Genomic DNA, 18,614 nt, shown 5'->3' with positions numbered 1-18,614 from the left:
TTAATAAATACCCTTTGCTTGTGTCTGTTGATCCAGTTGTCTATCCAAACTTATTATAGTTTTGTTCAGCCCACATTTCTTCAATTTGTTTATGAGAAGGTCATGTGGGACCTTGCCAGAAACCTTGCTGAAATCCCGATACACTATATCCATAGCATGCCCTTCATCTACCCAAGTAGTTACTCTATCAATGACATTATTTTTGGCACTATTTATTTTTAGTATATCCATGGTGGCTGCTTATGACTAGCCTTTCCTCCTCTGGATGCTTGAAAATGACCTTCCTTAGGATATGGTCCAGTAACTTCCTGGAAATTGAGGTGAGGCTAACTGGTCTGTAATTCCCTGGGTCCTCCTTTTTGCCTTTTTAAAGAGGAGCACTTTGTTGGCCCTTTTCCAGTCCTCTGGTACCTTGTCTCTCACAGCTTCACGAATATAATTGCCAAGTGCTCTGTAATATCCTTTAGCAGTTCCTTCAGTACTCTGGGATAAAGGTCATTAGGTCCTATTGACTTGATTCATTTAGACCCATCAAAAGCTCTCTGACTGTCTCTTTTATCTTACCCCTCAGCTTGTCCTCTTCCATGTCCAAATAATCTTATTAGGGTCTGGCTGCAGCTTAAATTTTTTTTGTGAAGACTGAGGCAAAGTAGCTGTTGAGTAGCTCTGCCTTGTTTGCATCTTCTGGTAAGAGTTCCCCTGGCTAGTTAACAGTGGACCCACAGATTTCTTCATCTTTCTTTTCTGGCCAACATACCAATAAATCCTCTTCTTGTTATTCCTAACCCTCTTTGCATTCATTATTGCTGAAACAGGAAACCTTCCTGATTTTGTCCCTACAGGTTCTTGCTCTTTCCTGGTCAGTTTTCTTGGTGACCTGCCCATTTTTCCATTGCCCATATGCTTTCCTTTTGCATTTGAGGCATTCTAGAAGTTCCTTATGCAACCACATTGGTCGTTTGCCATTTTTCTTGGGTTTCCATTGTGTGGGAACACTTTCTTGTTGGGCTTCCAATACTGTGGCCTTTGAAGCTCCCAGCCCTCCTGAGCATCCTTCAATCTGTCTGTGACAAGGGGCAGTTCTCAGGGTTGGGTCTCATGTTGACCTGCCCACCTGTTGCTACAGGCAATCCACCTGGTCTCACCTGCTATGACTTTGCTGTTCCTACAAAGGATGGTAAATACGGGAGACTACCCATTACATGTCCCGATGCCAGGGGCGCTTTCTGTGGCTCTGAACCTCCCCTACACCACAGCCCATGCCTCAGAGATGGCATCCAGATTAATATTACACCCAGTCTGAGACCAGAGCAAACTGAGTCTAAAGTTGGGCTCCACACACACACATTCACACCACCTCCCCTCTCATAGAAAGCCTATTCCACTCCACCCCTCTCTTACTGGGGCCTCTGGCATACTGCCCATTACCAGGCCAGACTCCACTGCCCTGCTCCTCCTTGAGCAGCCCTTCTTGGGCCATCAGGCTTCGCTACGCTTATACTGGCCTCACCATGCAGAACCTTCAGTTCCCACGAGTTCCCCTACTCTGCATGTTCCAGCCTTATGTCAAACCCTGGACTGATTCTGCCCCAAGCCTCTCACCGGGCACAACTTCTCACTGGGCTGGCCCTCATGCTGTTCTTCAAGTTTACTTTCATTTGACCTTACTCAGTGTGCCTCTTGGGCTGTCCTTCAGGCCTACCCCAACTTCAGCCCTACTCAGCCACCTCACACACAGCCCTTCAGGCCTACTCTGTGCAGGGCATCCCAATGCTCTCCATACTATTCCCTTAGGGGTCTCCAGGGCCTCATATTCCTGCTGGGCTCAGGCACCTACACATGGATATACCTGGCCCCCATTACTTCCCCAGCTGCCTCCAAAACCCACCCGAAGATTGGGGGTAGGGTTAAGGTGCCCCTCCTTGCTTTTCACTGGGGAGGTAACTGACCTGGCATTTCCTGGAGACTCCCACACCACCAGGAGCCCACCAAGCCACCTTCCCCATCAGGGTGCCGTTTTAGGCCATGCCCAGGACCAGGAGCCTCCAAACAATCCCCATAAGCTCCTGTCCATACCTCCAAGGTTCCTGCTGCAGCTCAGCTAGGTGATGTTTCTGTCTGCCCTAGCAGCAGCAAACTGCAGCCTTTATATGCCTTGTGTTCAAAATGGCTGCCCTCATTAAGCATCTGGTAGCTACCTGCCTCTGCCTTTAAAGTGGTAGGCACCCAAAGGTGCCCTGCCATATGGTCTTCCCATGGCACCATACCTATTAACACCTTTTTGAAAATCTGCCTTTTTGAAATCTAGCATCCTAATTTTACTGACCTCATGTTTTCCCCAGCTCCGGGTCTGGAATACTTTTATAGCATAAATGCTTCCTCCCAAGTTCCCCATCACCTTCACATCCTCTATCACTTCTTCCCTATTGGTCAGGACATAATCGAAGATAGACAATCCCCTAGTTGTATCCTTAACCTTTTGGAGAACAAAGTTGTTCTCCACACAAGGTACATCTACTCGTGCATTTACTTCAGCCTAGATTTACTGCTCAGTAAGGGTTTTTGGGTAAGATTAAGGAGAAAATTTGCTGCCAAGAGCCTGCAGCCCTGCAATGCACCCCTGCCCCCACTGCGGGGAGTTCCAAGCTCTGGCTGCAGCTGCCACCAGCCTGGCAGCCCTCTTTAAAAGCCAGCCCTGCTCTTTGCTCTCTGGGCAGCCTCTTTCTTTGTTTAAAAAACATGGCAAGAGCAGAGGCAGCATGTGGCAGCTTTGTCGGTACCACTGTACCACCCTGCGCTATGGCTGCACCAGCCTCTGGCCCTGGCAATGACAGACAGTGTCCTGGGATCTTGCTGGCCACTGCGATCACCCTGCTGATCTGCCATGCTGACCGTCACCTGGCCCATGGCCATCTCGCTCTGCCTGGCTCCCCCATGACCAACGACTGCCTGTCCACCTGCAGCATGCCCTCCCAGGGCTGCTGCCACCATGCAGCTGCCACTGCCAGGGATGCTGACAAAGGGCTCCAGGATGCCACCACTGGGGCCACCATCACCCTCCTGGGCCTCCAGTCCCACTGCCTCAGGGCCCACAGCACCAGCAAGCAGTGGTGGCAGCATCTAGTCTAGTACACCTGGGATGACAAGCAGTGGGTGAACAGCTTCCGCATGACATGAGCCAGCTTCTGAGACCTGCTCCACCAGCTCCAGCCCCACCTGGAGTGCCAGGACACTGGCACGTGCCCAGTCCTTGCAACTGGCACCTGCTTGGCCCTTGTACTGCTGAAGCGGGCTATGCCCACCAGCCTCCAGTATGTGGGACACCTGCTTGGCATGGGCAAGGCCATTGCCAGGGAAGCCATTCTGGAGGTGTGTGGCACCCTCTGGGATGTGCTGGTGGACACCATCCTCTGTGTCCCAGACTTCCAGGAGGTGGTGGCAGCGTTCTGTGCGTTGAGGTTCCCCCAGTGTAATCGGGGCCCTGGATGGGACCCACATACCAGTCACCTGCCTGCCCCATGGAGACCTCATTTATTACAGCTGCAGGGGATTCCACTTCATGGTCCTGCAGGTCATGGTGGACCACCAGGGCATGTTCATGTGAGCAGCAGCTGGGCGGACAGTGCACACTACACCTGCATCTTTTACAACTCTGACCTGATGCAACTCGTGGAGAGTGGGCCTTCATGCAAGGGGTGCTGGACCTGCAGCTGGGCACCACGGCTGTTCCACCCCTGCTGATATAGGCACATGACACTTCTGAGGGAGACCACTCATATCAGCAGTTTAGCTTATACAAGCTCCTTGAATGACTAAGTGTCCACATTAGATCTTTTGCTGGTATAGCTATATTTGATGGGGAAGTAAAGGAGGTTTTTTCATCATTCCAGGCAATACATATGGCTGTTAAACTTTAGTAGACCAGGTCTAATTCTTTTTAAATGAGGGAATATCCTCTACTGTATTCCGTTTAAGGGATGGGTAACTGTTTATTAGTACAGCATGAATGGTAACCCCATGCACACATGGAAAACAACAGCAGATAAGCATTCACCCTCAGAAATCAACTAGTGCTTTCAAGTTAAGACAACTTTAAAATGAAATAACCTATGCAATATTAAATAAGCAGCAGTATCCAGGAAACCTAATATAATCCATCTTGGTTAAGGGAAAAAAGAAACTTGGAATGCAGTGGAGGGTAGCCACTTTCTTGATATCCTAAGGCTAAAGCCTAAGAATTACTTTGATGTACCTCTGAAACTTGCAAATCAAGCTCTGCTGCTCTTTGTATTCAAGGTAAATCTTGTAGCTTGGGAGCAGTTGAACTTTACACTTGTATACTTGCAACGTGCCATAAAAGTCTGTTCCTCAGAAGTTGGCACTTTTTCTATTCCCAGGACATTTTTACACTTCCCCAAAGCCTATGTAATATGAGGGATTCATAAAATTTCCCACTTGACATTGAAATACTGCCAGGAGAATCCTTTGCAAGTCACATTTTTTTCTAGTTTTGAAGGTCCTAAATAGACGTCTTTTAAGAACTTGGAGATAAGATTCACTTTAGATGAAGGATTCCCTAGAAAGTTAGGGTTAGTTTGGGTTCTCAGCCAAAGATGTTATCCAAAATTCAGATTCATTTCAAATAAAGCTATATCTTTAGCTTTTATTATATTTTTGTGCTGAGCTCAATCACCCATCTAAAGAGCTGAATGCTCTGAATTAGAGTATTCAGAGTTCACTAATATAATTCTCAAATCGTAATTCAGACAACAATGCTACTTTGAAAGTATTCACCTTAAAAATTAAATAGAAAAAGGTACCTAGTTTGCATTTCAACATTGATATAATTTAAATGCCATAACAATGCAACTTGTTCTTCATTTTCTGTGGCTAACTGCCAGCACAAAACAAGGCAAAGGAAACATTACAGCAGAAAACATGAGACTTTCTATTAAAGTTTGGGGCTAATAAAAATGTAAATATATAATACTATGCAAGTTGCACACATATTTCATAATTCTTTACTATACTTTTTGTCTTACCATTTTTCCCTTCATATAATATGACAACAAATAATTTAACCTGTAACAATTTGGTAGATCCCAATGTTATCATTATAAAGGGTGAGCTGGGTTTTTATATGGCTTTGAAATAAAAATAGTTTAATTTTGTGCTGCATTAGTTAAAGGCAGAACAATTTTCTGACCAACATTATTTAGGAATAAGCTTAGACTGAGACTTGCTTTGTTGTCATTTTAGTTAACAATGAAACCAAACTGTAGTGAGCTGGTGAGTTTGTACACTTAACTGGTACATGCGTGCATAGAGCAATTTGATTTGTCAACTTTTGAACTATTACTGCTTCTATCACTGAGGTAGTTTAATCACTGTCCTTTCATTCACTCATCAATTTGCTAATCGGTGACCTTTGCCATGGTAGCTTTTTGATATCTGTTAGGTTCTGCAATAATTCTCTCTATATAATGACATAATAAAGAACTGAGTTGAAACAATGTTATTTAAGTTGCAAAGGCAAACTGCTGAAAGTTAAAAAATCCCAGACCTGTGGTTGCCTGTGGAACTTTTAATTCCTCCCCTTTGTGAGTCCCTCTTGTGCACAGGAACTTCTCCACAAGCAAAGTAGGATCACACAACCGAAGATGACATCAGAACGCATCCACAACCTAATGGCACTTCAGTGTCAACACTAACATTTTCATTGCTGATCATTATGGCAAGTAGAATGAGGACAGGAGTGGTGTGCTAACCAAAGTAGGTGGGAGGGAAGCTGCAGTTGCTGTAGGAAAGGTTATTCAAAGGGAAGAGAGGCTTGAAATAAAGAAGAGGGAGGGAGAGAGAAAAGATTAAAAGGATGTGAAATTAATGCACATTTATTTATGTAAACACATATTTAACTTTCAACACCTCTTTCCTGAAGATGTACCCTTAGAGGTATATCAGCAAAGCCCCCAGGTGTCTCCCTGACCTACAACGTGCATCATGTATTGCACTAGCTAGGCTCAGCTTTCCTGTGATCAATTCCAGGAATGGATCTAGATGGAGGCAGTGGTACAGCTGCAACCCCTCCTTTGATTTCTGCTTCACCCAAAATTTTTTAAAAACTGCTTGGCAGTGTCAGCAGCATTTCTATTCAGGCAGCAGTGAGGGAGTCATTTGACTTCATGGCGCACTATAATCTGCCTGATTCTTTCTGAATTCTTCATTCCACGGATGTTAATGACCCTATAACAAGTGAGCCTTCCTGGGGCCAGTTTGATGTTGGCCCGCCCACCTGTCTCCATGTTAACCGCCTACCTCTCTTTCCTGCCACACCTCAATGATACATAATTATGCTGTTAAGTAGGCAGGAAGCTGCCCATTTTGCACCCCAATGTTTAGGGGGATCTCTGCAGCTCTGTTCCACCCCTACACTGCCCAAGCCTCACAGCTGGCATCTCAGGCAACTAAACTCAGCTGTGCCCTTCACCCCACTCACTGTGGTCCCCTCCCTGGGACCTTCAGCTCCCCCTTAGGCCCTGGCTCTGTCTCAGGCCAGTTGGGACCCTGAGCCTTTTTGCTTTTTGGGCATCCCTCATGATGGGCCCTTGGCCCTTTGACCCCATTCTGGGTCCTGGCCCCAGCATGGGCCAGTTGAAGTACTTTGAAACAAGCCTGGGATGCTTGCATGGTTTTTTCCTCACAACTTTGCTGGATCACATGAGCTTCAGGCCCCTCACTGGCCTGGGCTTTCCCCAGCTAGGACTTTGCAGGGGCTGGAGGTTATTAGGCACCCCCAACCCACCTTTCGCCAGGGTAGTAACTGGCCTGGCAGTTATGGGGGACTGTTCTGCCATGGACAATAGGGCTGTGCAAAGCTTTGGTCCCCAATTCAATTTGGCAAAGATTCAGCCTGATTCGGTGGCCAAATCTCCAAATCTGAATTGAATCAGAGGACCTTTTAATGTCTCTGAATCAAATTGGAACCCTCCAAATAGATTCGGAGAGATTTGGAAAGATTCAACGTTTGGACGTAGACATAGCTTTAAATGTTTGTTCTACATACCTCAAGGTACCAGGCAGCTCGTGAGTGCTACAAAGCTGAGGCACATTGAGTGTCTCACAGGAATGTGGGGGCTCCCCAGCACACTTGGCAACAGATCTGGAAGTGGACCAGAAGCACTTCCAGTCCACTTATGGGCCTGCCGGGGAGTGCACTGGGGGGCCCCTCCATGCCCCCCCAGCTCGGTGACTTGTGCCTCCTGAGTCTGGGGGGACACTTGGGTCCCTCCATGGCTGATTGTTGAGGGGGGCCCCCAGGACACTCCCCAGTGGACCCGGAAGTGGACCTGAAGTACTTCCGATCCACTTCTGTGTTCACCGACGAGTATGTGCAGGGCCCCCCCGCACTCCCGGGGGATGCTCCATCCGCCCCGGTATCACAGCATTTACGAGCTGCACTGGTACCTTGAGGTATGTAGAAAAAACATTTAAAGCTGTGTCTATGTCCAAATCACTGATTCTCCAAATCAGCATTGAATCTTCAGATTCGGATTTGGCTGGATCAAATCAGGGACAGTGATCTGAATTAACTAATGGAATCTCTGTCCCCAATTTGGGCCAAATCCAAATCTGAATCAAATAGGGCCCACTTCACACACCCCTAATCAACTGCCCCACCAAGCCACCCATCTGCAGAAGGGTGCAGTTTTAGGTCATGCCCAGGACCTGGAGCTTCCTCCATCCCCATAGCCCCAGCCCATAAACCTTCAATCTGTTCCTGAGCCTCAGCTCTGCTAGCTAATGTTTTTGTCACAGCTGCTAGCAGCAAATTGCTGCTTCACCATGTATATATCCTGGGTCTCAAAATGGCCACCGTTCACAAGCACCTTGCTGTAGCCTGCTCCAGCCCTTAAAGTGGCAGGCACCAACAGTGCCCTGCCACAGCCCTCTCTCCTTTTTTCATTGCCTCAATACTTCACTAATCAAGCTATCCTTTCTTCTACAGTCCTGCTGTCTGTTAGCTTCTTCTGGTAATGTAGCTCCTATTTCACAGCTCTGCTGACTGTTTTTGACATTAGCTAAAAACATTAACTCAGGTGTGCAAAGAACTTTCAGTGAAGCATTGGAAGCACTGTCAAGATTCTCAAGAAGGTTTATTTTTGATTTTCAAATCAAAGATTCTCATGACTACAGAGCTAACGAAACAACATAGTTTGATTACTTTTCCCTTAGTTGTGATTTTAATACATAATGAATGATACAGCAAATTAATGCATATTTCAATAAAGTTATATTTGTTTTTCCTTTTGTTCTTAAACTGAATAATATAGCCCTAGGTCCCTATCATATTAGTAAAACTTATAATTTCTTTTGACCTGGAGAAAAATATGTTGTGTTATATACAATAATGTACCACAGGACCTGCACCCCCTTTTGAAAATCCTAGATCTGCCCATGATCAATTCTATTCATTGTTCTTTAAAAATATGAAACATAAGGAGGAAGACTATATGAGAGACTTACTAGGATTAGAGGAGCCTTTAATAAATAAAATTAGTGTTCTGAATTAGGCGCAGTGGAGAAGAGGCTTTCATATATGCATGTTGCAGACACAGGCTGGTATGGATGGTTGAACTGTTTGAATAGGAAAACCTGGGATATTTCGCACTAAGATTTCCCTTGTTAGATTCTTTTTCTAATGTTGTTCAGTGTACCTTTTACATATGAATAAACTAGATTATTAAATTCATTTTAAATAGTATGACTCATGTACCTGGAAAATAGAAACAGATGCATACTTATACTTTAGCAGACTCAAAAAGGTTCTCATAAATATTAAACAATTGTACACATAGTATAAAGTATGTTTTAATGAGTCTGGCCTTTTCCAATTTCAGACAACCACTTCTCTAGTCTTTTTAAGATTTGCAATCAAATTTACCTTATTGCAGTATCCAATTACAATCTATACTACACTAACCCAGTGATTCTCAAGTGAATACTATAGTCTTTGGTGGTCCTAAAGATATTTCAAGTGGTCCACAAAACTGTTTCTGTCAAAATGGAGCAAAATCTATCATTCTTGATCTTCTGCTCATCATTAAGCAGCAGTGCTTCTTAATAGTTATAGGCCAGTCATTTAGGTTCTCCAGAGACATTGCTGGATTCTGCAGTCTAGCAGCTTTTTTTGTTTCATTGTGTGAATGTAATTGTCATCAGACTTGCCAATGCCATTAAATCTGGAGACTAGTAAACATTTGGGAGGACAGAAACAAATTGCAAAATGTTCTGGATGCATTAGTGAGAGGACTGCAGGTAATAAGGGGAAAGTTGATACTAATACACATAAAATTTTTCAATTAGGAATGGAAAATGAACAAAAAAGATACAAGATAGGGGAGAGAAGCTGAAGCAGGTAGACCTATTATAATTTGTTTCCTTTATACTGTCTTATATTGCTTCCCTCTTTCTTCAGATGCTATAGTCACTTCAGCTATGTATTAAATTATAATTAGGAGCATAAGAATGAAAGTGTGTGTGTCTGTGTCTGTGTGTTTTAAATTCATGTGTTGTCACATGTATAGGCAGCAAATAGGAATGTCTCTGTATACTTCATTAACTGTATACCTCCCATTTATTCATTTACCCTCTAAACAGTTCCAGTATTTTCAGTCCTTTCTGATATGAAAGTTTTTGCCGACCATCACCGTTCTGTACCTTTCACTCTCCATTTCCAAATTCCATCTCTCTATGCTATATCATAGTTTCATAGCTGTTTCATAGTTGGTAGGGTCGAAAGGGACCTGAGCAGATCATCAAGTCAAACTCCCTGCAATGGGCAGGAAAGAGTGCTGGGGTCAAATGAATGCTGGATCTATCTAGCCTCCTTTTGAAGACCCCCAGGGTAAAAGCAAGCACCACTTCCCTTGGAAGCTGGTTCCAGATCCTAGCCACCCTGACTGTGAAGTAGTGCCTCCTGATATCTAGCCTGAATTTACTCTCCATCAACTTATGGTTGTTATTCCTCATTACTCCTGGTAGTGCTCAGGGGAACAGGGACTCTCCCACTGCCTGCTGGTCCCCCTTGGTCAATTTGTAGACAGCCACCAGATCCCCTCTCAGCCTTCTCTTGTGGCAGCTGAACAGGTTCAGGTCCCATAGCCTCCCCTTGTAGGGCCTGCCTTGCTGCCCCCTGATCATGTGAGTGGCCCTCCTCTGGACCCTCTCGATGCTGTCCACATCCCTTCTGAAGTGTGGCGCCCAGAACTGGACACAGTACTCCAACTGCAGCCTGACCGATATAATTTGTAGATAACTTAATTATCACTGAACATACTTTTCAATGCAAGGCTGAACATTTCACTTAGATAAGGATGTAATCAGTTTATCTCTATGCCATTTTGTTTGCTATTTTTGTTTGTTTTTTGCACCACTATTCTGTACTGAGCCTAGGCTCTCCTTGACCATGATTTGTCAGTGGCAGTGATCCCTCGATAAGATGATGACAGTCATCCAGTAGATATAGCAGTCTTTAGTGAGTCTGGAGATGGCTGAAAAGGCTAATCTAAGATTTGCATGTTCAACTTCAGATATGGCATACAGTTCCTGAAGGAAGGAGTGGATCCTGGTGATGTTGGGTCACTGCTCTTTACCATTGTCTCTCTTTCCTATTCACCATAGGAAGGCAAGTTTGCCCAAAATGGTTGGTGCTTTGTTGTACATCCAGGCACTGTTGGGGACAATTCAGTGCTTGAGTCTCCCAGATATTAATGTTAATATCACATTTCCTTAGATTTGCCTTCAAGGTGTTCTTGAATCTTTTGCCCACCTCGACAGCAGTGGCCATTGCTAAGTTGGGAGTATAGGACCTGTTTCAAGAGTTAGTTGTCAGGCATCCTTATGATGCCTTGTACAATAGACCTGGTGCTGTATAAACATGGCTTCAATGCTCATGGTGTTTGCTTGAGCCAGAACACTGGCCTTCATTCTTCTGTTCTTCCAGTTGATATGGAGGATTTTCCAAAGGCATCACTGATGGTAACAATCCAAGGTTTTCAGGCATTTTCAATGTGTTGTCTAGGTTTCACACCCATACAACAGGGTAGAAACAACAACAGCCTGGTAGATGAGAAGTTTGGTTTGGGTCCTGATGTCAGGATCATCCAAGACACAATTTTGGGGATGTCAAAAGGCAGCACTGGCAGATTTTATTTGGTGTTGAATATCATCATCTATGTTTACTTTTTGGGAAAGGTGACTACCCAGGTAAGGGAAATACCCTCTAATTGTAATTGTGGGGGGAAGCAGCTAAATGATTAGGGGTCGGTTGGGAAAGTATCTTGGTTTTTGTAAAGTTAACAGGAAATCTAATTTCCTTTTTGACTGCAATCAGTTTAGAGCCTAGTAATGCTGAGAAGTAGTTCAGATGATTCCTTCTTATATATATAATTTTGTTTTTGTCAAGGCTGAATATCATTCATTGTCCTGCTCTTTGCCTAATTTTGCCAAGATTAAAGACATTTTGTCAATCCCTATGTTCATCTCACTCAAATCATAAATAAATGACCAACACCATTGGCTTTAGTTTGGAATTTTGAGACAATACCAAATATATTTGTCCACTAAAAATGATCATTTATTCCTACTTCTAGTTTTCTGTTACTTAGCATGTTTCTAAGCTATGATAGTACTTTATCTCTCACCAAATGATTTACTTATCTTCTTGTGTAGACTCTGTCAAAGGCAGTTTGAAAGTCAAACTGACTAAGCACAGACAGTCAAAAGGCCCACAGCTGAATGGATTCAATCTTCACAGGTTAGTCGAAGCTGTATAGATTGAACTGATAAGCAAGTGAACAGACGTTCACTTTTAATTCATGAAATTCAGCCACATGCCTGCAGTGGCCCAGGCCAGAAGCTGGAGAGCACTAGAGCACACTTCCGTGCTCAACTGGAGCAGAGAGTTTAGGTGAAGTCTAGCTCATTCACCCTGTGGGGAAGAGGGGGTTTGTGAGGAGGTGCAAAGTATCCTGAGATGCTGGGGGGCTGTGAGTTAACTTGAATATGGAGGGGATCTGGCCTCTCTGAGAATCGTCACGTTGTCGTGGTGGAGAGGCTTGCATGTTCCAATGATCCCAAGAGCGATGCTGTCTGGAGTTCATGCTCCTGGTAGGGCCACACATGGCAGCAAAGTCAAGGAGGAGGTTCCAGACAAAGAATGATCCAAGAATTCCTCAACAGCGGAGCAGGCAGAGGAAGGCTGCAGCCCCAGTGGCTGGGAAGGTGGAAGAAGGCTGCAATGGAGAAGTGGCCCCAGTCGTTATGGCTTGCCATGCCACCAACCGCCAAGACTGTGGCCACCAACCGCCAACCAACTGCCAAGACTGTGTGGGCCCGACTGTGTACCAGAATCCCCATACTACACATGCCACGCGCAGGCTTCTGTCAGGTTAAAAAGCCCTGTGGCAATGGAGGATTGGCAACAGGGGCAGGGCTGTGATACCTGGAGGCCCCCAACCAAGAATCTGTATGCAGGTGGCAGATGTGCAATGGTCGTCAGGCACCTGTGTCAGGACAGGAGTGTCCTTTGGCAGCTACATACACAACTGAGCGGTCCATTTTAGGATACCCTGTGCTCACCTGAATGGGGAGAGCGCTAGAAAAGGTGCCCCCAAAATAGGCTGTCCGGTCTCTCCTGGATGGGAAGCCACGTCCAGCAGGATCACCATTTCTGCAGTCGAAATAAGAAAAGGCTAAGCTTCAGAACCTGGAATGTTAGAACACTCATCAACAGCCCAAAGAGTGATTGCCCAGAAAAATGAACTGCCATCGTGGCTTGGGAGCTAGCAAGGCACAACATCAACATTGCTGCTCTCAGCAAAACCCAGTTCACTGCAGAGGGACAGCTGAGGGAGGTCAGCAGAGGGTACACCTTCTTCTGGAAAAGGAAACCAAACCATGACACCTGTATCCACAGAATCATTTTTGTCATCAGAAACTACATCACTGACATGCTCCCTGAACTCTCTTCGGGTGTCAGTGAAAGGCTGATGACCCTCTGCCTGCACCTCAGCCAAAACCAACATGCACTGTCATCAGCACATATGCTCCAACTCTGCATTATGATGAGGAAGTCAAGGAAAGGTTCTACTTCGATTTCGACAACGTCCTTGCCTCCATCCCCAGGGACAACAAGGTCATTCTCCTGCGTGACCTCAACACCTGGGTTGAACATGACCATGAAATCTGGAGCAGAACTATCAGCAAGAATGGTGTGGGGAAGGCCAATGCCAACGGTATCCTGCTCCTGACCAAATGCGCCCAACACGGCCTGATCATGACAAACACCGTCTTCTGCCAGAAAGATCAGCTCAAAACCATGTGGAGGCATCCAAGGTCAGAGCACTGGCACCTCTTGGACTACATCATCATCCAAGGTAGAGACCATTGAATGTGCTTGTCATGAGGGCCATGAATGGATCTGAAGACTGCTGGACAGACCACCAACTTGCATGCTCAGTGATAAACATCTGCCTCGTGCCAAGAAACCAGAAGACCACCCGGAGGTGGCTGAACATCACAGCTCTGAAGGACCCTGGACAGTGGGAGGAGTTCCAGGCCCAGTTGTGTAGTGCACTGGAGCAAGTCCATAGTGCTGGTGACATCACCATCCAGGCACACTGGGACCAACTCAAGTCCGCTGTCCAAGACACCTGCACCCAGACTATTGGGTTCGCATCATGACAGAACCAGGACTGGCTCAACATTAATGATGCTCAGATTTGTGATCTCCTCAAGTGGAAGCATGCAGACTTCATCACCTGGCAAAGCCATCCACAAACTTGGCAAAAGATGGCAGTGTATCACCAGCTGAAGGCTGAGGTCCAGTGACATATCTGTGACATGAAGAACAACTGGTGGGTGGAGAAGGCATGCATGATCCAGGGCTATGCTGACCAGCATGACATGCATAACTTCTTCCAGGCTACCAAGACAATCTATGGACCATGCTCCATTGGACAAAACCCCCTTCAATCACAGAATGGCTCCTGGCTCCTCAAGGACAATGACACCATCTCTCTGCATTGGAAGGAGCACTTCAAACTCCTCCTTAGCTGGGAGTCCACTGGATCAGAACAGACCCTCCAAGCCATCCCACAACACCCTGTGGTGGATTCCCTTAGCTATCCACCAACCATCAGGGAGCTGAAGCGGGCATCCAACAGCTGAAAACCAACAAAGCCTGCAGGCCAGATGCTATACCCACAGAGGTCTACCAGGCTGGTGGCTTCTGGCTCACATGACAACTCCACCAGCTTATCCTCCACCTTTGGGACAAAGAGGACATCCCCAGAGATTTCAAGAATGCAACCATTGTGCCCATCCACAAGAAGGGGTAGAAATCTGACTATGTGAACTACAGGGGGATTTCCCTCCTGTCCATTGCAGATAAGATTCTGGCCCGCATCCTCCTGAACCACCTTTGTCCCGTCACCAAGGAGATCCTTCTGGATACCCAGTGTAGCTTCTGACCATCCCGGGGCATTGTGGACATGGTTTTTGTTGCCAGGCAGATCCAAGAAAAATTTCGGGAGCAAAATCAAGAACTGTTCCTCACTTTCATTGGCATGACCAGGGTGTTCAATTCCTTAAATTGTGAAGCTCTGTGGACCATCCAGTGCCTTGGCTGCCCATTGAAGTTTGTCACCATGCTGAGGCTCCTGCATGATGATATGACTGCCACTGTCCTCAGTGGAAGATCTGAAACCAACACCTTCTGCATCCAAACCAGGGTCAAACAAGGTTGCATGATCACCCCCACCCTGTTCGCCATCTACCTAACCATCATCATCCACCTCATCCAAGATGATCTACCATCCAGTGTCAGTATCCAGTATCAATTGGATGGGAAGCTTTTCAATCCTGGGAGCTTCTGGGCAAAAACAAAACTCACTACCAAAGACATCCACAACCTTCAGTTTGCAGATGATTGCTGCATGATGGGTCACTCTGCACAGGATGGGCAAGCAACCTTAGATCTCTTCAGCGCTTTGTAGAAGAGATTTGGCCTGTCCTTGAACATTGAAAAGATGAAAGTTCTCCACCAACCCTTCCTAAGGGCAGCTGAACATCCCTCGCACTGTCTACATAGATGGGGAGGCTCTGGAGTACGTGGAGCACTTTCCGTATCTTGGCAGCCACCTCTGTCAATAGGCTAGCATCAGTGAAGAAGTCCAGCACTGGGTCAACTGTGCCAGCGCCTCCTTCTTCGAACTGTGACAATGTGCCTTGGAAAATAGAGACCTTTGGAAGTTGACGAAGGTCCTGGTTTACAAGACTGTTGTGCTGACCACCCTCCTCTACTGCAGTCAAACCCAGACCGTCTACCAACACCACATTAAGACCCTTGAGAGCTTTCACCAGCAATGCTTGCATTGAATCCCAGGGATCAAATGGGACGACTACTGGACCAGCGTGAGCGTCCTCCATGAAGCTGCATCCACCAGCATCAAAGCCTTGCTCTTGAGGAATCAACTCCGATGGATAAGCCACTGCATCCAGATGTCCGAGAACCGCCTCCCTCACCAGATTCTCTTTTCCCAGCTCTCTGTTGGCCAATGCTCAAAGGGTGGCTAAAGAAAACTGCACAAAGATGCACTCAAGGTCACCCTCCAGCACAGAGGCATCAACACCAATGGCTGGGAGGAGCAAGCTGCTGACTGTTCGGTGTGGTGCCACCTAGTCCACCAAGGCACACACCACTTAGAGGCCCAATGACTTGATACTGAGGCAGAATGGCAGCAGCGGAGGAAGGAGAAGGAGACCAACTCAGGGCTTCAAATCCCACTCCCCCGTGCAACAATATGCCCCCATTGCGAAAGAATGTGTGTATCCAGAATCCGGCTCCTCAGTCACCTGAGGACCCATCAAACCTGACAGACGTTATCTTTGACTTTGAGGGACTGCCAACGATAATGAAAAGGATCTGGGACAGAAGCTTAAAAAAATGATTTAACCTTAATCAGTTAAGTCTGATACTACATCCATTCAGGTTTATCTTAAACTGGTTGCGGCCATTCTGAAAGTGATTTATGTGCACTGAACTTCTGTTGTGAAACAGATTTCAACTGGTTTATGTATAACTCTGTTCCTAGCCACTAAGTTATGTCAAGCTAACAGTCTTGTTGGAACGATTAAGAATTAAGGACTGACACCAGAGATTGTCTCTCAAAGACCCTATATTTTAAAAAGTGTTCCACATTATGACAAATGTAAGAACTACTTTGGCAACCAGTCCATACCACAAGATTTTACAATGTAAATTTTGTCTTTCTTCTTGGCTGACTTTGTAAGCTGGGGTTTCCCTCAGTAAACTTAACATACATTTACATTAGATACCATAAAGGTAGAACTTGGTTGACAATGTCAGAGTTTAGGAGTCATCAGAATAGCAGCTGTTAAAATATGGGTGACCTCCTCTAAGAGAATCATCTGGGAAGAAAGAACACCCACTTTTACAAATGCTATCGTACTGTTCTTTTCTTTCATATGCTTCTTGAGTGGAAAAACATATTATGATATTCTCTAAGCATTAAAGATGACATCCCATTGAGGAGAATGGAGCGTGTGTTCTTTTGGTTAAAATAATAGTGAAAATATTATTGAGTCGCATCACTGCACTATGAGGTGGCCCTATGAAAATATTGGATAAATCATCTTCTGTCCCTTCACTGTCCTCCATCTAAGTCTCTTATTTAAAGTGATCAAACTATGATAGTATTTCCTTGGAGAGATTGGGCTTGGCCTGAGTTCTGGTCTGAATTCCATAAAAGTTGGGCTTTCCTCCTGAGAGATCCTTGTCTGCCAGTCCCCACAAGTTTTGAACTTGGGTTTCTGAAAACAGTAGCTCCTTTCAGAGCATAGTTGGAGAGTGGTGAAAGAGGCTTGGAAAAAGACGCAGGCTGAGACACTGGAACCCCATCTTCTTTAGGTCTTCCATGAAGCAGGGCTGTGTGAATCCCTCAACAAGGTCAGTAGAGGAAGAATGAAGATTATTTTGGCACACACTATTTAATTACTTGATTCTATCACTTGCAGACAGTGCCCTTCTGCTGTCTACATTGACCAGGCAGGATAATCTCTGCTTAAAAGAATGAATGGGCATCAGGGTGACATGGCCACTGATTCAATGTCAATTCCAGAAATACACAAAAGCCCATGGCAAAACAGTTAAACCTCCCTGAAGGGTCCATCACTGACCTCAGACTAGCTGTCCTTAAACAAAAAACCTTGAAAACCAATTTAAACATGAAAATTGTGGAACAAGAAATCATCCACAGGCTGGATTGTGTTAATTATGATCTCAACAGGGACAGTAACTTCTTATCTCATTATCTAAACTACCTGTTAATCCCGAGTGTGCCACAAAATGTTAAATGTCTTATTCACCTCAATTGATCCAAACAACCTAGCTTTTAGCTCTCTTAATAGTGACCCCTCCCTTGTTCCTTTCTCTTCTATATATAACCCTCTCTTTTGCCCACTTATTTCAAAGCATCTGGTGAAGCAGACTGTTGCTTGCAAAGATGCATGCCTCTGAACCAGTTAGCCTCTAAGATGCACCCTTTCCTACCTTCTGCCTTACCTAGGAAGAGAGTTAACTGTGAGTGTTCAAGTATATCCCCAATTCTTATAACATACGTTGTGATGAAATAAGATAAATGGGCATGAATAGCCCAGTCAAAAAATAATTATAGAAATATATGCTAGAAAACCTTTATATAAATAAATTAATTGGAGGCATTAATAATGAGAGATAAAAATGATACTAATCCCACATAGTCATTAACACCCTTATGTTACCAGGCTTGCAGGGAGGGGCAAGATAAGAAAGATTCCACAGCTCTTTGAAAACTGGGAACTCACATAATCCTTGCCAATTCACAAGACCATCCTAAATGGAGAGCCAAAAGGAAAAACAAAACCAGTTTTCTGCTGCACTAATCCTGTAGGTCCCACCAGTTTGGTAGGTGGATTTTATCTCCTTTCCTTCTTTTCCCTGGCTCCCAGTAGTTTTTATTGGTGGCTGCCTATCTGACACTCCTCTTGGAGAACAATCAGACAGGACCTAAGAGAATCAGTGTTGAAGTCTGCTTTTATTGAAGTTATTTTTGCTGTTCTGGCAGAGGACACTGCTACTTACTGTTGTTCCTGTCTGGCTCTTTATCTTCTCACCCACCTTTCCTGTGGTCCCCCTGCAGCTATGCAATGGGGGTGGGAGGGATTTTGTATAGCTTGCTTCCCCTATATACAGCCAGCTTTTACCTGAAGGGCACAGCAGAGAGCATGGCACGCACTATTTGGCACACACTAGCAGACAATCATCTCATCTGTGGCTCTTGATGAAGTGTTGGCATTTTTAATATGAATCTTGTTACTCTATGATGTTTTTTAATAACAAATATGTAAATGCTACACAGTGGCTCTGAAAAGTGCCATCCTTAATAACCTGTTCTGGCTAAAATGAGTTGCAGTAAAACAAACTGAGAGTTTCTTTGCCTTCTGCTAATTAAAATGGATTGATTAGAAGGATGTGTGATAGTCCACTGCTGAAT

The sequence above is a fragment of the Crocodylus porosus genome, unplaced genomic scaffold (assembly GCF_001723895.1).
Source record: "Crocodylus porosus isolate Cpor-Errol unplaced genomic scaffold, CroPor_comp1, whole genome shotgun sequence".
NCBI classification, from domain to species: Eukaryota; Metazoa; Chordata; order Crocodylia; family Crocodylidae; genus Crocodylus; species Crocodylus porosus.
Note: the sequence above shows the minus strand (reverse complement) of the source record.